Source organism: Lactuca virosa, chromosome 5 (assembly GCF_052849685.1).
Source record: "Lactuca virosa cultivar CGN04683 chromosome 5, Lactuca_virosa_CGN04683_v6, whole genome shotgun sequence".
NCBI classification, from domain to species: Eukaryota; Viridiplantae; Streptophyta; class Magnoliopsida; order Asterales; family Asteraceae; genus Lactuca; species Lactuca virosa.
In genome coordinates this window covers 456142770-456167145 of record NC_136430.1, presented here as the reverse complement: position 1 = coordinate 456167145, position 24376 = coordinate 456142770, and the positions used below count along the sequence as shown (strand labels likewise).

Below are 24376 nucleotides of genomic sequence, written 5' to 3'. Positions count from 1 at the left end.
AAAAAAAGATTTGTAGTACTCTATGAGATATAAACTTTAGGATGAAGAATGCCGAAAACGGGATCCGTATGAGAGAGATATGATTTTTTTTTTTAAATCATTTATTTTTACCCCCGTTAAACATAAAAATGAAAGTCAAAAACTAGCTAAAACAATCTAAATGATAGTTGTAGTACTCATTGAGATCATTACATAAATATAAAGAGGGCTTAGATCGAAGCTAGCGCAAAAAAGTTAGGATTTTTACAAAATCATTTCTTGCACGCGAGGTGCGCGCTTATGCCCGTCGCACACCTGACATCGGATTCGAGTAGATTACGAGTGACGTGACCAGTTGGGGGGAGGTTACACGTGGCAGTCTCTGGATGGAGTCATGATAATCACGTGCGACGCACAAATATATTTACGTCGCGCGCATCCCAAATCCCTCCTATAAATAGAAGGCAGTGCAGACCCCTTCTGTACACCTTCTAAGCCTCTCTTTATCTTTCTCTCTCTCTCTCTCTCTCTCTCTCTCTCTCTCTCTCCCTCTCTCTCTCTCTCTCTCTCTCTCTCTCTCAACTCTCGAAGTTGTTGCACCCTTGGAGCGGTCCCCGGAGTCCCGAACCCGATTCAACCCTACATCAACGGTCTCACGCGTCGAATAACATAGCACCTAGAAGTAATGATGGTCAACTATATGGATATGCAATTTACCTAATCGTTACTCTGCCCAAATATCCTGCTTCAAACTAACCATAATTAGGATAACATAGAAGTAAAGCAGTCCCGAGACTAATTCCCTACGATAACATAGTACCTAGAAGAAATGTTGGTCAACTATAGGGATATGCAATTTACCTAATCGTTACTCTGCCCGAATATCATGTTTCAAATCAACCATAATTAGGGTATATATGTATAGCAAACATATATATATATATATATATATATATATATATATATATATATACACACACACACACACACGCACACACAAACACAAGGTAATTATGAGATCTATAAGTTTTAATTATCAAATATAAGATAAAAGATTTATATTGTGATAGTTATAGGAAACCACTAAGAAAGAAAGATAAAAGATAAAATACCTAAGCTTAATACGTTAGTGAGCTGTTATTATTCATCATTAGCCTGATTAAATTCGGCTACCCCGATTCCCCGAACCTGTAATCGTTAATGTTGTGAGAGCAGAAAGATATGTGTAGATCTATACGGGGTTTGATACCCCCACCTGCGTTTGTTAGCTACAATCCCGATATGATAACTTTCTTTATTATCTAAATACTATTCAACGTCCGATGAAATGTCGTGCGGGAAAATTATTATTCTACAACGTCAGTTATGGGGGCTCATGGTAATACATTACAACCACCTTAGAGATCCGACTACCTAGAGGGACGCCTTCAAGTAGTAAAGAAAATATGTCAGAATTAATAAAATATCCTAAAATATAAGATAATAAGATAGAATCGATAAAATATCCTTCAAAGATAGTAACATATGATAGGTAAAATATCCTATAAAGATAATAAGTTAAGGACCGTAAGATATCTTAACAAAGATAGAAAGGTTTTTCTAAAAAGAAAAATGATTCTTAAGATACAATCAAATAAAACAGAAAACTATAAAAACCTGTGAACTCACCAACATTATGTTGAGTTTTTCAAATACATCTATTTTCAGGGAGATGAGTATGAAGGATAGTCGTGCACAGGAGGATGTCATCAACGAAGCTTGTGAGAGTCTAGATATGTTTGTTTGTCATTTCTAGTTATATTCAGGATGTGTGCATGATCTATTAAACAATGCAATCCCAAAGAAATTATAATAAATATAAGTCTCGTTTATGTTACATTTCTGTGTAATGTTCAATATATTTGTGTGCCTCGATCAAATATCCTTATGTCGCATAACTAGGCGTGTCCGCCGCCGGGCGGGGGTGTGACTATATATATATATATATATATATATATATATATATATATATATCTATGGAAAACAAAAAACCTTAAAAATCAAAAAAATGCATAAAAAAATACTTAGAGATCACAAAACTTTTTTTTTTTTGAATTTTTTTATGAAAAAATCGCAGCTTTTACTTTAAATTCGTTGAAATTTTTTTTGAAAAAAAAAACAATTTTTTTATAAAAAAAAATTGATTTTTTTTTCAACGATTTTATTAAAAAACCTGCGATTTTTCTATAAAAAAAATTAAAAAAAAAGTTTTGTGATATCTAAGTATTTTTTTTATGCATTTTTATGATTTTTAGGGGTTTTTTTTGTTTTCCAAATAACCTTTCCCTATATATATATATATATATATATATATATATATATATATATATATATATCCCTATTGTAATAAATGAATAGTTTTAATATTCTTTTGTCATGTGTCACTCTAATACAACTCCTCGTTAATATTATGTTATGTGTCATGTAGATATATTAGGCAACTCATTACAAAATTCAAATTTACATTTTCTAATTATATGTTAAATTTGAAGTTATAATAATTTTAAAAATTTGATATATCTCTTAATTAATAATTTATTTAAAATGACTTATTTAAAATAATTGATTAATAATTATAAAATTTTTATTATAAAAGTTTAATTAATTTTATAACTGTGGTTCGCACGGGTTATAAACTAGTATATATATATATATATATATATATATATATATATATATATATATATATATATATATATTAATTGTACAATGTTACTAATATTGGCTGGTGCTTATGTTTTGAACTGTAGGGAAGTATACACCAGAATCGCTCGTGCAACTTTAGGGACGTCACTGTCCACTCGTACGTGTCTATGTGACTGTCTGGTCTGTTATGCCGTTATAGGTTTTTAGCGTAGGTAACTTTGATGTGTTGGGGATGTCATAATTCAAGAGATCTGTTATATATATATATATATATATATATATATATATATATATATATATATATATATATATATATATATATATATATATATATATATATATAACAGATATTACAATGGGATAACATGTACCATATAACCACACAAATCTAAGCAAAATGGTATTTTGGACAATTAACTACATTTATAAAAGGAAATTTTCGGATTTTTAGGGATAATTAATTCTTGTAATTTTAAAAATCTGAATTTTTTTAATTAATTCAATTTTAATTCTAACGTAATTTGTAAGCATAACTGATTTTATTCTGTCAGAATATTTTTTTGTTATAATGATGTTCTTTCAGAATTTATTCCGTTAGAATATTATTGAAGACTAACAAAATTTCTTGAATCTGAGGTTGAAAAATAACAACATTCTAATATATTATTATACATACGAACTTAAATAAAAATTCATACATATTCTTACAGACTAAAAGTCTTATACATTTTAATATAATTATACATATTCTAAAAGAATATCAACAAAAAAGAATAAAATTCTTAAAAAATAACAATATTCTTAAATTGTGAGTGTGATCAAACTTTATTCATTCTTCAAGTTATTCCTATTATGTCTTCAACGCATTCTTTAGCCATTGCTATCACAAATACAACAAAAACTAATAATGGTTAAAAACATGTTACTTGCAATTAACTATCACTTTATATATTCTGGTAGAATACATAAAATATGACAGAATACATAAAATACATTCTGGCAGAATACATAGATTTTATTTTGGCAGAATACATTCTGACAGAATACATAGAATACATTCAAAAGTATCGTATTTACTGCTAATATAATTTTAGATTCCAAATATACAAAAACAATGAACAATAGAAATTGGAATTCAAAATCATAATTACCTTTTTAAACAATTACATAAAGCATGTGTTGCTAGTAATTATGACAGAATACATATCACAATGTTAAATTCTTTAGATTCTCTTTCAGACATTTCAACAAACACTTGCTGGGCATTATCATCAAACAAGCCAAATTTAGAGCATTGAAAAAATGCAACAGTACAAGCATTTACACAAAAACCTTCACTTTTTGACATTATATTATCAAACACTTGGATGACATGTTTTATTATCAACATTGAAAAAATTCAACAGTATAAGCAACATTCAAAAGCATTAATAACATAAAACATTGATTCTTGATTCTCGTTCACTTCCAAAATCACAACTAGTAGATAGAAAAATTGAGTGAAATTGATGCTAAATAGATAAAATACTTCCTGATTCTTATTTGGATTCGAAAATGGATGAGTAGATAAAAGAATGGAGCTTAATCGGTGACTGTTACTAACCTTAATCACGAACACAGAACGCTTGGCTGATTTCAGCAACATCAAAAGAAATCGATGGATTTTAAAGACTTGATATCTCTTCTCTCTTGCCATGTCTACCTGCTCATGATTCCTATCGATTCCAGCAAAAGAAATCAAAATTTTCATACCATGGATCGATTATAGATTGGTGTAGGTGTTTACCAGGATCGAAAAAGGAAGAACACAAAACCCTAGGATGAAGGATTTATGGCTTGGGTGGAAGTCAGCGTTTTTATGGTGATGATGATGAAACGAACGATGGTTTTTTAAGGGTTTATAAACTAATTATCTTGATTGAATGCTATTAAAGAGAAATTGACCCATTATTTTAGGAATTATAATTTTGGAATATAATTAATTGTACATACATAATGACTAAACTACCATTTATTATTTAATTAATGATTTCTTTTTCCCTAAATTCTGATTGGTCAATTTATGCACACACTATTTGTTAGAAACATTTGAACCAAGCTCTCTCTCTCTCTCTCTCTCTCTCTCTCTCTCTCTTTCTCTCTCTCTTTATATATATATATATATATATATATATATATATATATATAGTATTACTTATGTTTTTTTTATTTTTAACAATCAAACGTATAGTTTTGAGAAGACTTTTTGTGCTTTTTTTTTTTTGCAAAAAAATGGTCTAATTTGTAAACTTGAATGTTATCGTTCGTGTTTGAATACATTCAGTGACCAAAGAGCTTCTAGCCTAACGGTATCCGGTGTTGCCCTCCCTCCTTAAGGTTGAGGGTTCAAGTCCCGTCGTAGACATATGTGGATTTAAGGTGTAGTTTAGGAGTAGATTAGATTTGCCGTTTCAAAAAAAAAATACATTCAGTGATTATAGTGCTTTATATTAGTTATGTTAGTTTTTGTTTTGTTGGTTAATATCATGGTTCTAAAAAACACGCCATGGCGCGCCTCAAGGCGTGCCATGGTGTGAGGCGTTGTGTAGCCGTTACGAAAACGTCCAAGGCGGGTTTGTTAAGCGTGACGCCCAAATAACGTGTCAAGGCGCGCCTTATCGTGATATGACGCGTTTTTTTCAAGGCGCGGGTTTTTTTTGTTTTTTTTTTTTGATTTTTTTTATCGGGACTAAAATAATTGAGTTTTTGTTAACTTTTTATATTAAATACTAATATAACACTTCTAAAAACTTGATATACTTGATAAAAATCAATAATTATATGATTTATCTCTTGTAATATATAGAAAATAGTCACGCCTTGAAAAACGCCACGACTCGCCAAGGCTTGTCATGACTTAACTTTTACCTTGCCGCCAAGCCACGCCTCACGTTATTTAGAACCTTGGTTAATATATAATTATAATTATTTTTCATAAAAGTTCAAAACTTTGTAACGGGGAAAAATCCCCGATTACCCACAATGGATGTGGATGAAGATAGATTTTTAAGCCCCGACTGGGATGGGGTCGGGTATGGGGATGTGGATGAGGATTCGGGTATGGGTATGAGGATGGGGAACACGAAACCCGGTATACCCGTACCCATTGCCATCCCTACCCTTAACTTCAAAGAGGGAGGACAACACCTAATACCGCTAAGCTATAAGCCCTGTGGTGGACCTAGGGCTTATAGCTTGAGTACATTTATGAAGGGAAACTCGACGGATGGGGTAGAAAGGGTAATTTGAATTTAAAAACAACACAATTTAGTTAATTTTTATTTTTAAAAAAGGATTTTGTAAACTGTAAGATCTATAATACATTTTTTCAATCAATTAACTAACATGTTTATCAAATGAAAAATCACCAACCTGTTTATCAATTATCATTTAGTATAACTAAGTTTTTATTAATTTTATAAAATTAAAACGTAGATTTTTAAATTATTTTTTCTAGAATAAAATTATTTGTACTTACTAATTTGGTCGAGTAAATGTGAAAAAGTTGAAGGGTTTTAATTGGGCTACACCATTGAATTGACGTTTAGGGAAAAAATTGGTCAAACACTCCTCCCCTCTTTAATTTGTTTAACCATAAACATTTATACATGTACTTTTATTAAACTTTTTTTTTATTGTTTTTACTAAAGTATAATTACAATATACAATATTTGATTTAAGAATGCAATTAAAATACTTAATTATTGATAAATATGTAAATAAAATTAAAATAGCAATATGATCCTTCATCTAGGGCTGACTTGATTGTTCTATCAAATCCGTTTATGATCTGATATCTAAAGTCAAGAAGATATAAGAGTTTCTTCAAATGAGTTGTTAGTATAATTAGGTATTGGAAGAACTTTATGTTGGGCATTTATTTAATAATTTGGCTAGGTTAACCCTAATTTTCTATTTATAGTCGTTTTTATTTTTCTTTGTAATTAGTTCTCTTTCAATAATAACATTCTAGTCGTGTTCTCTTTATTGTTATCATATATCATGGTACTAGGTGTGAGACCCGTGTATTACACGGGTTGATTTAAAAAAGGATTAAACATTAAATTAAAGTATAAACAGAAAATATTTTTTAATGTACAACTTTAAAATAAGAAATGAAAAAATGTATTTATTGCAATTTAATATCATATATATGATATTTAATACTTTACATATATAAGTATATGAATTTAATTTTAAAAATTGAAACAACCAAAAATTAACATGTGGATAATATTTATTTCAAAAATACCACAAAATGACAAGTGTCAAAACTCATGAGAGATTGACATGTGACAAAAAAAACCCTTCATTTATTAAGAAGGATTAGAGATCTATTTTATACATGCCTTTTTATTTGAAGAATGTAGAAAACTTTCTAATATGTACCAATATCGTGGATCGAAAAGATGATTTCGGTCTATGCTTTTTTGGTATTGTTCATTGTATTTTCTTGTTTTGTTCTCATATTTGTTGGGTGTTTTTTTTTTCATTTTTATCAGAATTTGCTTAGTGTTGTTATCGTTCTTTTTTGTCGTTGGGTTTGTTCTCATATTTGACGTTGGTATTATATGATTGATTATTAACATTATGGCTCCAAAAGATAATTATCTCCACTCTTTTAATACCCAACTTAATGATAATAACTATGTCTATTGGAGTTATGTAATGATAAATTTTTTATATGAGAAACATTGACGAACTTAGAACAAATAAATACATGGTTCTCTAGTTAAGTGAAACTAATAAAAACGAAAAAGTCAATAATACTTATGGCGGGTCAGGTCGGTTCGAACCAGATATAAAGGAAATTAAATAACTCATGAACTGATCAAACTCCAAACGATCAATATCAAGCCAAAAGAAAATTACATTCTAGGTTTTATCCGCCACTTCACACCTAACAAAAAGATGATAATGTTGCGCAATGTGGTTCTAGCCGAATCAAACTCCAAATGTTAGCACAATTAGTTATTGGATTATTTTTGTGTTGCGTTTTAATTTAGTAACTAGTAAGTTACATCAAGTCAAAAAGAAAAAAAAAACAAAAAAAAAAACATTGTTCAATTTTGTAGATGTAATTATATTGTTTCACTTTTACTATACTACATTACTACATGTTGAACCAAGCATTGCATTTTTAGTTAAGTTCAATTGCTATATGATATCTATGGTATATATATTTCAAATTACGACACGTATGAAAATAACTCACGGATCCTAATTTGATCATGCCCACAATCAGTCATTTTCTTTCTTATACAACTCTAAAGTATATATTTATTTGAGATTATCACTTCTATTAATAAATTGTCCCGTAGATGACAAGAATTATTGTACATTTTTAATCAATTACATCTGAATGTCTTGTTCATATCAAGATACTTTCACGACTTTCAATTAATGTGAGAAGCCCTCAATTTTTACATAAATATATTTTTTGTATTTATCTGCTTGACCCATTAAAAATACAATATAAATCATTTACTTCTTTTGATTTATGTATGTTGGAGCTTCAGTAACTTAAATTTTTTTATCTAAAAAAAGTAAAAAAAAGAAACTTTACACCATATGAATACGGGGATTCAATGTATCATGACAACTTAATGAGACCAATTATTACCTAAACATAATTGAACCCTAATGTGTTATATCATACTCCATATTCATTTATTAATCAATCACTTTATATTATGCTTTATCTTTAACAAGCCAAATGTATACAATAAAATGGTTTAGCTAAACGATATACTATGTTTTATTTTAATTATTCAAATGTATACAAAAAATAAAATAAAATAAATAGCTAAACGAAATAGATCAAACCTATTTATTAATTAACACCTAGCCTAATTGAACGCTTAAACCTCTTTTTTTTCCCTCTAAGAATTGAAGGGTTCCCTCAAACCCAAAGTCTTCAGGTACAAAAAATAACAATAATAATAAATATATGTTTGTAAAATTCATGTTAAGAAAGATGGGTCCCACCAAATAAAATAATAAAACTGTATGACCAAAAGACACCAATCTTTTCACATAATGTACAAATAGTTGACTGCTTGAAAGAGTTCAGAAGAATTGAAGAAAACTTGTTTATGTAGGTTGATGTGAAGCTTTTTACCCAAGGTGAGAAAATTGGGTAACATTAACGTGATTTAATTCCATTCCAGTTATTGACTCTTTCCATTCCTCCCCCCTACCCCCACCCACCCACCAACCAACGAGTAAAAAAAAGACACGATTCCAATTCCCACAACTTGTCTCTTTTGTGGTATGATCCTTTCTACAGCCATAACTACTACTAGTAATTTTCAAATAGCAACTTGGCCCATAAGAGGAATGTGCATCTATAAAATGATATCACTTGATACCCAACACAAGATAACTTATTATATTTATAAAACTTACATATATACTTTTATTAATGAATAAAAAAATCAACTAAATATTGCATTTCTAACAAAGTAGCAACATACTTTGCTTTCGATTGATTCTTCTTATCAATACATTTTACTTTGAAAGTCTACCCAATTACAGAATAAGAACCAACTTTCACTGCTATAGTCACATGACTGGGTAGATTGTTTAAAAGAAAAATGTGTTAAATTTTTTATTTATTTTTCATTTAGAAGTAATTATGCTTAGCTGCAATCCTCAAACTAAGTGGAGCATAGGCATTGCCATTGACCAACTACATGGTCCACAAGACGTAGCATTCGTGGTATCACTTTTTGGATATTAGAATATATGATTATATTATTACACATTATGCATAATGCATAATGCATAATGCATACATATATTGTCTTGTAATGAGGACAGGATATAGGAGTTGATATATTGGTTACGTAGTAAGAGTTTTCTAATAGAAGCCACCTTCCTTATCCGAATTAACAAATAAACCACACTACAGATTTGGAGGGGGGGTGTCAAAAAGATTTCCCTTAAAGTTGCAGATATAGACACCCTCCCTTCGTTTTTTACTCAATTTAGATGGAGACCAATAATAAACTCCATCTTGTGGTCCTGCAATATGGAGCTATGGAGTGATGGCAACTAGAGAAGAAAAGTAAAAGTGTTTCACCTTTGCAACTTACAAGAAAAAGGAAGCATAGAAATTTAATGTATTGTACTCAACTAATAGCCAAAAGAATAATAGGGATAAGGGCATTTTGAATGTTATCTACACAGTTTCTCTGTAACTATACAAAGTTGCAAGTAATGAAGTAAATGACAAGGTACCTTTTATTTTGGAATGTAGGATACCCTTTGAATATCATGTGGGGTTCCTTTCAGTTTTTAAATCCATTAAATTCTCTTTTCACCTATACTGTAACCACTTAAGGGTATGTTAAGGTGAGGAAGTCATATTGAACTCCATTTTCATGGCCTGAAATAGAATCTGGAGCAATCTTAGGTCATAACTTGAACTAAATCAGCACGACTTCCGATTTCATAACTTGAACAACCATACATCTTAGCATCTGTTTGATTTGAGTGGCTTTAAACATTCTAGCATTTGAGCTTATCAACAATTAGTTTGAGTATATAAGTGTTATTACTTTGACAGTTGACATGCCATCAGCTTAAACTCTACCAAGACACGTAGCATTGCTTGTATAGCTAATAGGAATAAAATAGCACAGAAGAGCAAAACAATAACCAAACATGGGATCCAATTCGATCAAATTTAAAGCCTGAACTGGTACGATTTCAGTTAGGGTTTTGTGAAATTCCGGAATTGAAAAATAAATAAATACTTGGTAGGCTCCCTCGTGAGAAATAGACAGAGATTTGACCTGGTTGATCCCTGGAATGCAAGTTCCATCTTCGACGGTAAATCTGAGAAACTATCGGTTTGGAATCCCCGCCTAGTGATGGTACTTAGAGTTTCTTCAGGAAGAGATTGCCTCTGCACAATCACGCTTCTTTTGCGACTGAAGAGGTGAGTGAGAGGAAAATGTAAGATAAGGGATTCATGGCTTCCATGGATGTTACGCATTCTCTCTCGAGAAGTTCTGTTAGGCGGGAAACAATACTGGTCGGGTTCAATAAACCGGTCAAAATGAATTAGATAGTTAAACTCGGGCGTTCACTGTTGGAATAAAACCGAATTGTCCAATTGGACAATTTGGTTCAGATAATTGGATTTTTAGATTGGTTTTTAGCATAACCGAGTTGTTATTTTGGATTTCGGATTGGTTTTTGTTTATAAAATAAAAACCGAATAGTCCAAAAAACCAAATAACTATTTATCAATTATTTATTTGTATACATTGTTTGTTTTTAATATACTTCTTTTAATTATTTTTTAAGTGTAAATTGTTTTTTTAAATAGATTTGAATGTATTACCTAGGGCTGTTCACTATTCGAATAAAACCGAATTGTCAAATTGGACAATTTGGATTGTCCAATTTGTTCGGATAATTGGATTTTTTTTTATTGTTTTTTAGCATAACCGAGTTATTATTTTGGATTTCGGATTGGTTTTGGTTTATAAAATAAAAACCGAATAGTCCAAAAAACGAATAACTATTTATCATTTGTTTATTTGTATACTTTGTTTGTTTTTAATATACTTCTTTTAATTATTTTTTAAGTGTAAATTGTTTTTTTTAAATAGATTTGAATGTATTACCCAATAAAAAAACCTAAATATGTACTTCTCAAATGTTTTTATCTATAGAGTATTAAATGATAACATATTTTTCTTAACGGTTGTTCATAAATTTTAATTCACAACTGAATAATTTATTTTTGTTTAAAGTTGTATAACATTCAAGTTTTATAAGTTTTAAATGTTACCCCTCTTGAAAACCGAATTGTAAAAACCGATCCAACCGAATTGTAATTTGGTTGGTTCGAATCGGATTTGAATTTAGTTTGGATTGTTTGGATCCATGTTTTGAAAACCGAAATCCATTTGGATTCACTTGATTGGATCAGATCGAACTGATCCATCCAAAGGAACACCCTTAAACTAGAGAAGCCCACTAAAGTTTATATAGATCAATAGCCCATTACAACAAATGAATAAAGCCCATACATTCGTTTGTCAGTTCAGTTGTAACAAAAGACAAAATCATAACTATATGAATAAAGCCTTTTAATACAGGGATGGAGCCGTGGAGGTGGATACTTTGACATGGTTTTCTAAAAAGATTTTGAAGAGAAAAAAATGGGGCTGACACCTAGGGATACAAGGTGAATTAAATTATTATGTAATTTAGACAAACTTAAAAAGATTTGCACAAGAAAAAACTAAAAAGTCCATTATATATGCTCTGTTTACCAACATAACTGAACCCTAGGCTAGGGTTCCAAAAGTCTTCGGGTAGGAACAAAAGATATCATTGTAACAAGAGAAATTAAATATCATTTTATTTTTTCTTCTTACTTATCTTCCTACATATGTGAAATGGTAACAAATGTTATATTTTGAATAAATTAATAATATTTTAAGACACATGTTATCATTTCATATGGATAGAAAGATAAATAGAAAGAAAAGTAAAAGGATATTCTCTTGTAACAAAGGCAGGTCCCAACAAATAAAATAATAATAAAACTATATAACCAAAAGAAACAAATTTTTTCACACTGTGTACAAATAATTACGGATGACAATTGATGACATGATACGAAAAAATGCATGATACAAAACGAAATTTGGACGATACTGAAATTCAAATTTGTATTTGTGTCGTGTTCATGTCAAGTGTAAAGAACACAATGTCGTGTCGTGTTTTTCATGTTTGCCGTGTTATGTATGATGAAATACTAATTCAATAAACTAATTGTTATTTTATGTTATCTTTGACTTGTCGTGTTTGTCGTTTTTTAATTCATGTTCGTGTTACATAAAAACTTGCCGTGTCAAGTCAAACAAACACACGACACGATGGCCGATTTGCCACCCCCTCCAAATAGAGGACTACTTGAAAAAGTTCAGAAAAATATGAAGAAACGTGTTTATCTAGGTTGATCTGAAGCTATTCACCCAAGGTGAGAAAATTAGGTAACAGTAACTTTTAATTCCATTCCGGTTATTGACTCCTTCCATTCCTCCGCTGCCAACCAACAAGTTAAAGAAGACACGATTCCAATTCCCACAACTTGTCTTTTTTGTGGTTTGATCCTTTCTGCAACCATAACTACTACTACTAGTTTTCAAATAGCAACTTGGCCCATAAGAAGAATGTGCAACAATAAAATAATATCACTTGATCCCAAACACAAGATAACTTATTATATTTATGAAACTTGCATATACTTTTATTAATGAGTAAAAAAATCGACTAAATATCACATTTCTAACGAAGTAGCAACGTACTTTACTTTCATTACTTCTTATCAATACATTTTACTTTGAAAGTCCACCTAATTACAGAATAAAAACCAACTTTCACTGCTATAGTCACATGACTGGGTAGATTTTTTAAAGAAAAATGTGTTAACAAGAACTTTTTTTTTCATTTAGAAGTATTTATGCTTAGCTACAATCCTCAAACTAAGTGGAGCATAGGCAACTACATGGTCCACAAGACGTAGCATTTGTGGTATCAGTTTTTGGATATTACAAGATATGATTATATTATTACACATTATGCATAATGCAAAATGCATAATGCATACATATATTGTCTTGTAATGAGGACAGGATATAGGAGTTGATATATTGGTTACGTAGTAAGAGTTCTCTAATAAAAGCCACCTTCCTTATCCGAATTAACAAATAAACCACACTACAGATTTGGAGGGTGGTGTCAAAAAGATTTCCCTTAAAGTTGCAGATATAGATACCCTCCCCTTCGATTTTTACTCAATTTAGATTGAGATCAATAATAAACTCCATGTTGTGGTCCTGCAATATGGAGCTATGGAGTGATGACAACTAGAGGAGAAAAGTAAAAGTGTTTCACCCTTGCAGCTTACAAGAAAAAGGAAGCATAGAAATTTAATGTATTGTACTCAACTAATAGCCAAAAGAATAATAGGGATAAGGGCATTTTGAATGTTATCTACATAGTTTCTCTTTAACTATACAAAGTTGCAAGTGATGAAGTAAATGACAAGGTACCTTTTATATTGGAATGTAGAATACCCTTTGAATATCATGTGGGGTTCCTTTCGTTTTTCAAATCCATTAAATTCTCTTTTCACCTATACTGTAACCACTTAAGGGTATGTTAAGGTGAGGAAGTCATATTGAACTCCATTTTCATGGCCTGAAATGGAATCTGGAGCAATATTAGGTCATAACTTGAACTAAACCATCAGGGCTTCCGATTTCAAATCGTGAAATAAAATGGAGGAAAATACAACAACCATACATCCTAGCATCTGTTTGATTTGAAACAATCTAGCTTTTGAGCGTATCAACAATTAGTTTGAATATATAAGTGATCAACTCTACCAAGAGACATGACATTGCTTGTATAGCTAATAGGAATAAAACAGAACAGAAGAGCAAAATAACAAAACAAACTTGGATCCAATTCGATCAAATTTAATGTCTGAATTGGTACAATTTCAGTTAGGGTTTTGTGAAATTTCGGAATTGAAAAATAATTGAATATTTGATAGGCTTCTTCGTGAGAAATAGACAGAGATTTGACCTGGTTGATCCTTGGAATGCAACTTCCATCTTCACGGTAAATCTGAGAAACTATCGGTTTGGAGTCCCCGCCTAGTGGTGGTGCCTAGAGTTTCTTCACGAAGAGATTCCCTCTGGTACAATCACGCTTCTTTTGCGACTGAAGAGGTGAGTGAGAGGAAGATGTTAGCTAAGGGATTCATGGCTTCCATGGAAGATGCGCACTGAGAGAAGTTCTGTTAGGCGGGAAACAATTCTGGTCGGGTTCAGGAAACGGGTCAAAATGAATTAGATGGCTAAACCAGAGAAGCCCACTAAAGTTTATATGGGCCAATAGCCCATTACAACAAATGAATAAAGCCCATACATCCGTTTTGTTCAGTTGTAACAAAAGACAAAATCATGACTATATCAATATCAATAAAGCCTTTTAATATACGGGTGGATGTGGATACTTGGCATGGTTCTCTAAACGGCACAGTCTGATCGTTATAACTGAATCCATTTTGGATGGTACGTTTTGAGTGATCCGTTCAGCAAAGGTACGTGCTCTAACTTGTGTTTTAAAACCGGTTCGGACCGATCGATTGAATTGGTCCGACCGGGAACCGGGACCAAAATGGTTCAGTAACGACCGATTTTATGCTAAGTTCAAGACCGGATGGGACCGGACGGAATCTTCAAAAACCAGGTTGAACCGGTGTGATAAAACTTGTTTTTCCGGAATATATACAATTCGAAAGCCAAGGCACACCTCTATCAAATGTAGACCAACGGTCGAACCAGGAACCAACCATTAGACCGGTTCAACTAAAAATCCGGTTTTTAAAACATCTGTGTTTACTTTTCCACCGCCTTCTTCACCATTAAAGTTGTTCAACACTTGAATTTGAGACTGCATCTTCTTCCCGACCACGTTTCTTCCATTGTCACTTCCCTTCCCGACACCTACCCTCCACTATCTTTTTCAACGACACCTGCCCACCATACCCTTACATACCACCGCTCCAACGCCCAATGATTCATTGTTTGTGAGTCATACGAAATGTTCCTATTTCATTCCCTAAATCCTTCCACGTTCATTTCTTTTGCCGACAGTTGATTATATGACTCTTCATTATCTCTTTAAACACATTCATATTCATTTTTCAGTAAAAATTGGACTGGAATTTAGGTTATAATAAAGACAACATAAGTTGAATAGTTGAAGAAGATGCGCGAAAAATGATAGGAATTAATGAGTATTTATAGGAGATAAACTATAGAAACTCAGTTGCCACTTACCACCTTCAATTTATTGTTTTATCATCCATTAAAACCACAATTACTGCTTAAAATCGCATTACATTATATTTATACTAGTTTATAACCCGTGAGAACCACGGTTAAAAAAATTAATTAAACTTTCATAGTAAAAGCTCAAAATTATTAATCAATTATTTTAAATAAATTATTAATTAAGAGATATTTTTTTAGTTATTTAAAATTATCATCGTTGATTTAAAAAAATACATGAAATTATATCACCTTATAATATATATTATTTTATTTTATTTTTTATTCTAATATTATTAATTTAATGTAATTAGAGTGTGAAATTTAAAATTTGAAATTTAAAATGAAGAATCAATTATTAATTTAATGTAATTAGAGTGGTATATTTAAAATTTAAAATTTAAAATAGAGAATTAATAGTTTGACATGTGACATATAATATTAATTAGGGCTGTAAACGAACTGAACGTTCAACGAACTGTTCGTGAACCGTTCGGCCGAGAAGTTCGTTTATGTTCGTTTATTTAAGAAACGAACGAAAATGAACACAAATTCTCGTTCGTTTAGTTAAACGAACGAACATGAAAAATGGTCTCGTTCGTTCAATTATATTCGTGAACGTTCGTTTATGTTCTTCGTTTACGTTTGTTCATGTTTGTTAATATAAGTTCCTTTTATCTTCATATATGTTTAATTGTGTTTGATTACATTACTATATTATTGTTCATTTATGTTCATATATGTTTGTTTATGTTCGTTTAGCATGTTCACGAACATAAACGAACGAACATGAACAATGTAATTTGTTAAACGAACGAACATGAACAAGAAAACTTGTTCGTTTAACCGTTCGTGTTCGTTTATTTGTTCGGTTAACTTAAACGAACGAACATGAACAAGCCCCGTTCGTGTTCGTTTGGTTCGTTTACAGCCCTAATATTAATGAGTGTTTCTAATATTGTGACACTTGTCAATTGGAGAATAAACTTATTCATTTATTAGAATAGAGAGATGTAATGCATAAACTTCGGACTTATATAAAATGAAATTGAACGGTGTCTTTGTGAACTTCAAACAATTACATGTGAATTACATCGAATGTGGTATTGGACATTTTAACTCTTCATCAAGTGTTACACCTACCCTATAATAATAATAATAATAATAATAATAATAATAATAATAAAAAGCCCAAAAAAAATTGAAATATATGCAGCTGCCAACTCTCCACACCCCCCTCCCCCTCATCCCACATACTTAATTGATTCTTACGGTTCAGTTGAGAAAGTAATATATATTTTCATACATTCCCCCCTCCCACCCACTTAATTGATTCTTACGGTTCAGAGAAAGTAATATATATTTTCATACATTGTAATCATGAGTTTTTGATATACTTTTTTGAACAATCATATATCAAAAACTTTACACAACATGAGTATGGGGATTCAAGGTATCATGAGATGTTCATGGGACCAATTATTACCTAACATAATTTAACCCTAATATGTTATATCATATTCCATATTCATTTATTAATTAATCGATTTAAATTGTGCTTTATCTTTAAGCCAAATGTATATAATAAAATGATTTAGCTAAACATATACTATGTTTTATTTTAATTAGTCAGATTTATACCAAAAGAAAAAAAGATCTAGCTAAACTAAACGAATCAAACGTATAGAAAGTGATCCAAAGTGTTTTTTTTTTTTTCTTCGTGAACAGCTGACAAAATGTATTAAACCATAGAATCTTTTGAGATTTATTATTCAAACTTTCAAAGAACTAAATTATTATGTAATTTAGACACACTTAAAAAGATTTGCACAAGAAAAACGAAAAAATCCATTATTCATGTCCCGATCACTAACATAATTGAACCCTTAAGGCCTCTCTTTCCTTTGCTAAGAAATGAAGCGTTCCAAAAGCCTTCGGGTATGAAGAAAAACAAAGATATCATTATAACAAGGATCGGGCCTACCAAATAAAATGGTATAACCAAAAGAAACCAATCTTTTCACACAATATACAAATGGTTAAGGGTGACAATTGATGACACGACACGACAAAAATGCACAATACGAAACGAAATTGAGATGAAATTGAAATTCAAATCCGTGTTCGTATCAAATGTGAAAAACACGATGTTGTATTATTTGTGTTCATGTTCAAAATTCAAAACGAAATTGACACGAATAAGCATTTGTTTGTCGTGTTTTTCGTGTTATTTTTGTCGTGTAACATTTATCATTTTTTTTAATTCGCTCGTTTTTGTGTTAGTTAAAAAAACCACGACATCGTGTCGTATCGTGTTCGTGTTATATAAAACTTTGTCGTGCCGTATCGTGTCAGACAAAAACATGACACGATGACCCAATTTGGCACCCCTACAAACAGTTGACTACTTAAAAGAGTTCAGAAAAATATGAAAGAAACTTGTTTATCTAGGTTGATGTGAAGTTGTTCACCCAAGGTGAGAAAATTGGGTAACAGTAACTTGATTTAATTCCATTCCGGTTATTGACTCCTTCCATTCCACCCCCAACACACCCACACACCAACCAAGTAAAAAAAAGACACGATTGAAATTCCCACAACTTGTCTCTTTTGTGGTTTGATCCTTTCTACAGCCATAACTACTACTAGTTTTCAAATAGCAACTTGGCCAATAAGAGGAATATACATCTATTAAATGATATCACTTGATCCCAACACAAGATAACTTATTATATTAGTAAAACTTACATATTCTTTATATTTAAGAATAAAAACAATCGACTAAATATCAGATTTCTAACGAAGTAGCAACATACTTTACTTTCATTTCTTCTTATCAATACATTTTACTTTGAAAGTCTACCCAATTACAGAATAAAATCCAGCTTTCACTGCAATAATCGCATGCCTTGGTAGATTTTTTTAAAGAAAAATGTATTAATAAGAACTTTTTTTAAGTAAAATGCTCGAACAAAAAGAATGATATAGAGATGCTAGCTATATTACATAAATAAATGGAGATATAGATGGAGATCAATAACAAACTCCATGTTATGGTCCTGCAATACAGAGCTATGGAGTGATGGCAACTAGAGGAGAAAAGTAAACGTGTTTCACCCTTGCAACTTACAAGAAAAAGGAAGCATAACAATTCAATGTATTGTACATAACTAATGGCCAAAAGCATTATAGGGATAAGAGCATTTTGAATGTAATCTACACAGTTTCTCTGTAACTATACAAAGTTGCAAGTAATGAAGTAAATGACAAGATACGTTTTATATTAGAATGTAGGATCCCGTTTGAATATTGTGTGGGGTTCCTTTCAGTTTTCAAATCCATTTTCAAATTCATTAATTTCTCTTTTTACCTGTACTGTAACCACTTAAGGGTATGTTAAGGTGAGGAGGTCATATTGAACTCCATTTTCATGGCCTGAAATGAAATCTTGAGCAATATTAGGTCATAATTTGAACTAAAGGGGCATGACTTCCGATTTCATAAAATGAAGGAAAATACAACCACAGGACCAGACATCCTAGCATCTGTTTGATTTGAAACATTCTGGCTTTTGAGCTTACCAACAATTAGTTTGAATATATAAAAGTTAAACTTTACCAAGAGACATTGCATTGCTTGTATAGCTATAAGGGAGGAGGGAGTCATTCCCTCCCAACCCACCGAACCCACTGCCATATCACTTTTTCTCTTTTATTTTTCTTCATCTTTCCCAACCCACAACACATGGAAACCCTATCTTTTTGAACCACTCAACCCATTCAATTAAAAAAAATACAAAATAATCAAGGTAAAATCTTAATTAGCAATAGAGTTACAGCCGGTACCACTCACGTTTCAGCGGATTGTTTAATTGGTTTCACTAACCCATTTCATCATCTCTCTCTACTTTCTCTCTTTCATTTTCTCTTGTACCATGTGTTTTAAAACTTGTACCTTAGTTGTTTTGTATTTTTTTTTAATTGAGTGGGTTGAGTGGGTTGAGAAAGATAGGATTTCCGTGTGTTGTGGGTTGAGAAAGATAAAAGAAAAATAAGAGACAAAAATTGATGTGACAGTGGGTTCAGTGGGTTGGGAGGGAATGACTCCCTCCTCCATAAGGAATAAAAGAGCGAGCAAAACAACAAACAAACATGTGATCCAATTCGATCAAATTTAATGTCTGAATTGGTGCAATTTCAGTTAGGGTTTTGTAAAATACCGGAATTGAAAAAAAAAAAAAATATTTGGTAGGCTCCCTCGTGAGAAATGGAGAGAGATTTGACCTGGTTGATCCCTGTTTCCATCTTCGACGGTAAATCTGAGAAACTATCGGTTTGAAGTCCCAGCCTAATGATGATGCCTAGTAAATATCCTCAAATGCCCAGAGAAAAAGGCCCTATCACCATTATAAGTTTTTTATTTTTAAATAAATGTATATATAATATATAATAAAAAAATTAGGCCTTGTACAGCTGTCCATTTTGCCCCTTCAACGCCCCATGATGCACACACTCTCTCTCTCTCTCTCTCTCTCTCTCTCTCTCTCTCTCTCTCTCTCTCTCTCTCTCTCTCTCTCTCTCTCGGGAGAAGTTCTGTTAGGCGGGAAACATTACTTTGTCGGGTTCAGTAAATGGGGCCACAATAGACTATATGGGCAAACAGCCTATTAAAACAGATAAATAAAGCCCAAACAATATCCGCTTGTAAGTTGTAACAAAAGACAAAATCATAACTATATCAACTATATATCAATGAAGCCTTTTAATACAGTGGTGGAGGTGGACACTTTGTATGGTTCTTTAAAAAGATTTTGAAGAGAAGAAAATGGGGTCGACAATTAGGGATACAAGGTGAATAAATGAATCATTAACATTTTATTATTTTTCATTTTTTCTTTATATTTTTTGGGCTTCTTCGAGTTTTTATATTTTTAAGGCTGATGACAAGTTATATGTTAATCCATGGTTCAGTTAGGGAGGAGGGAGTCATTCCCTCCCAACCCACTGAACCCATCACTTTTTCTCTTTTATTTTTCATCATCTTTCCCAACCCACAACACACAGAAACCCTATCTTTTTGAACTCACTCAACCCATTCAATTAAAATAAAATACAAAACAATCAAAGGTAAAATCTTAATTAGCAATAGAGTTACTAGCGGTACCACTTCCGCTTCAACATGTTGGTTAATTGGTTTCACTAACCCACTTCATCATCTCTTTTTACTTTCTCTCTCTCATTTTCTCTTGTACCATGTGTTTTAAAACTTGTAACTTAGTTGTTTTGTATTTTTTTTTAATTGAGTGGGTTGAGAAAGATATGATTTCCGTGTGTTGTGGGTTGGGAAAGATGAAGAAAAAGAAGAAACAAAAATTGATGTGACAATGGGTTCAGTGGGTTGGGAGGGAACGACTCCCTCCTCCCTTAGGATGTCACATTGATTTTTTCATAATAATTTATTTTGCTAAATATGGCACCGTCCTAAAAGTAAATGCATTTTGGATGGTCCGTTCAGGCGTTCAGCAAAGGGTAAAAAAATAGAACATGGAGAGACAAATTAGTATTAATTAAGTTAGACCGGATATTTATTATTATCTGAATATTATAAATTTTAATCATCATTTATTATTCAACTTATAAATAATTACAAGGATAATGACTTAAAATGATAACTTATTTTTTGATTTGTATACATTTAGTCACTATTTTTTTTCATATTTTTTTATTGAACTTGTTTAACTGTTCAAAAAACATCTTTATGACCTGATATAGTAGATTTCCCGACATATTTGCCAGTTCCGACGATCTTTGCAGCTCCAGTCATCCTCTCTGACGAGTCTCCGACCAACAATATTTTTTTACGTCGAGATTTCGGTCATCTTCTCTGGCCAACATCATTTTTCTGAAAGATGTTGTTCTTCATCTCCAAATTATAAGTACTTTGTTTCTTATTTTTGTTTGGGAAAATGTCATATTAGCCCAACGAACTTGTCATGTTTGTTTTAAAATGTCACTTAATTGAGGGGTTTTTTTTTTTTTTTTTTTTTTTTTTTTTTTTTTTTTAAGGGAATGAATTTTATTTTCACCTGTTAAAGGTCATATGTTACCACCCTCACCAAAAACACTAATTTTGACTTTATATTTCAATTTTGACTTCATAACTTCGACATTTCGCCCCTACAATTACTCAATTTCCTATAATTGTTTGATCTGATGGAATACGTGACCTCCAACTCTATTCCACCTCCAATCTATACATATTCACTATAGATAGAAACCCTATATCCCCCGAGAACTCTCTTGCTCGACGGTTTCCTCTCCACCGATGGATTTTGATCGAGAACTTCAAAAACTGACAATAATCCATCGACGATTTAAATTAAGGACGGAGTCGGAGGTGCAATCTGTAAATAACACTCACAATTTTACCATTCATAATCTTATATTTGGGACGTCAAGAACCGTTACTACAAAAAGAAGATAGAACAGTGGATTCACTGAATCATGGAGGAATTGAATAGTAATTGACAATCTGGTGATTTTTCTGATTTAGTATCCCGTATTTTCAACATCCAATTTTAGTTTTTTGAAACTTACCTTATTACCGACTTCACCCACTTGCCTGCTCCCCCCGATTGTTCGCAACCTACTTCCCTCGTACCCTCTTACCTGTAGACATGGAACCAAAAAATCAAGACAGACACATGGTTGTGCCACTGCGATGAAGTGCCTGCTGCAATTGATGTCCGCCTAAAGTTATGAAGGTATGGATGGAAATTGAAATCGATGAGACGGTTGAAATTGAAATCACTAATGAGATTAGGTGTGGTCGACGCATGACGAAAGGGAAGAATACCCGAACAGGGAACACAACGATGCAAAATTTATCGAATTTGGGGTTGAGATTATGATGTAATGGGTTTGAATTCCTCATTGTCGATCTCTTTCGAACACGATTGGAGAACATGTATTTTGGATATGCATAGAAGAGGGCAACGTTGGACTTCTCATGGTCAAAGTACACGTGGATAGTCAGATAGATATAAATATTGCTAACCGGATGACAACTAAGAGGAGTAACCGATTTACTCCTTGATATTTGAAATATGGATGTTTTAAACCATTTAAAATGGACATTATTCCCTTAAAGTACAAAAAAGGAAAAAAAACAAAAAAACAAAACAAAACAACTGAGTGACATTTTAAAACAAACATGACAAGTTCGTTGAGCTAATATGACATTTTCCCGTTTTGTTTTTATCTTCAATCCAAAACAGAATTCAAGTTGAAGCACAAATCTGATGGTTCATAGATTTAAACACACATAAACAAACCAAGATTTCGAGTTCATACACATTATTTGTTACCTGATCTCCTTACTTTTCCCCTGTTGAAGAAAACATAAACTTATCAGATGTTACTTGATGGAAAGCAACAAGAAACATACACACACTATGTGTGTATCGATCGATTGTAGAGAAAAAGGATAAGCAATAGAGGGTTGGAGAGAGAAACGAGAGAGATCAAAACAAGGGAGGGGAAGCCAGAGATCTGAGAAAGAGGAAGGGGTTGTGAAGGGAAAAGTAAACCATAATAGATCTGGAATTCTTTGTTACAAGAACCCAAGAACTCATTTTTCGATCTTGAAATAGGTAGGGGTTGTAAAGATGAGCCCAAAAACCATCAGAAACCCAAATCTCGCACCATCAAAAATCCCAAAGCTCGATTTCTTGTATGAACTCAGTTTCAGATTCAAGTTCATGTGTGTGTGTGTTTTTGGATTCGAGTTATGAGTTCATAAATCGAAACGAAATCCACCATATTGTTCTTGTTCATACACATGAATCGTTTCCCATTGAAACCTTCTTTTGAAAAGATCATGTTTAGCCGGAAAAATCATGAACGCTGAACGGAGAAGATGGTCGGAGTCTCACCGAAGCTCCCATATATATCGGAAACCGGCTAAACCTACTATATAGCAAGTCATACGAATGTTTTTTGAACAATTAAACAAGTTCAATGGGGGAATGTGGACAAAAAAAACCAGTGTTTAAATGTCTAAATGTATACAAATCGAAAAATATATTACCCTTTTAAGTCGTTATCCCATAATTATATTCATGTTAATATTTTATCAAAACAATATTAATGATTAATAATTAGACAATTGTTGAAATATATAAAGTATATATTGATATGTCAATGTAAATAATTTTTAAAAAATATGTACTAAATTAATGTGAGTATAATCATAAAAGTCAGACGTGATACACCTGAAACGATACGAGTATGCGTATTCTCAATAGATAAGGCAAATCCTTTTTAGGCCTTGTTTCAAGCCTATTTACTTTTAAAGTTTCCAATGTTTTTTATCTATTAAATTGTTCTTTTTGACCAAGTATGTAATGTTAGGAGTTAAAAAGAAAATCAAAGGGGATTGTTTCGTTAGGGTGCATCTGGTAGGGGGTAATTAAGGCAAGAAAGAAGAGTAAATTACACGAATGGTCCCTATGGTTTGGGGTAATTTGCGCGTTTGGTCCCTAACTTATTTTTTTAACTCGGAATGTCCCTAATGTTTGTTTTTGTTACGCACTTGGTCCCTACGGTTTGTTTTTGTTACGCATTTGGTCCATATCTTACCTAAAAAGACTATTATTTAAATAGGGAAAAATGGTGGGATAGATAAGGTAAGGTGAGGAGGGTGGGGTTGGGGGTATGTTTATTTAAATAAATTAAAAAATGAAGGGAAAAATAGTCTTTTTAGGTAAGACAGGGACCAAACGCGTAACAAAAACAAACAGT

General features: G+C 31.8%; 1 long non-coding RNA gene across 1 annotated transcript; it reads right to left on the bottom strand.

Annotated features, from left to right (window-relative positions):
• Positions 1–19044: 19044 nt before the first annotated feature.
• Positions 19045–22577, bottom strand: LOC145114506 (uncharacterized). The gene is made up of 2 exons (XR_013711056.1): positions 22172–22577; positions 19045–21978 (listed from the first exon to the last, which is right to left on the bottom strand). It is a non-coding gene; the product is annotated as an uncharacterized LOC145114506 (long non-coding RNA).
• Between the last annotated feature and the right edge of the window lie 1799 nt (positions 22578–24376).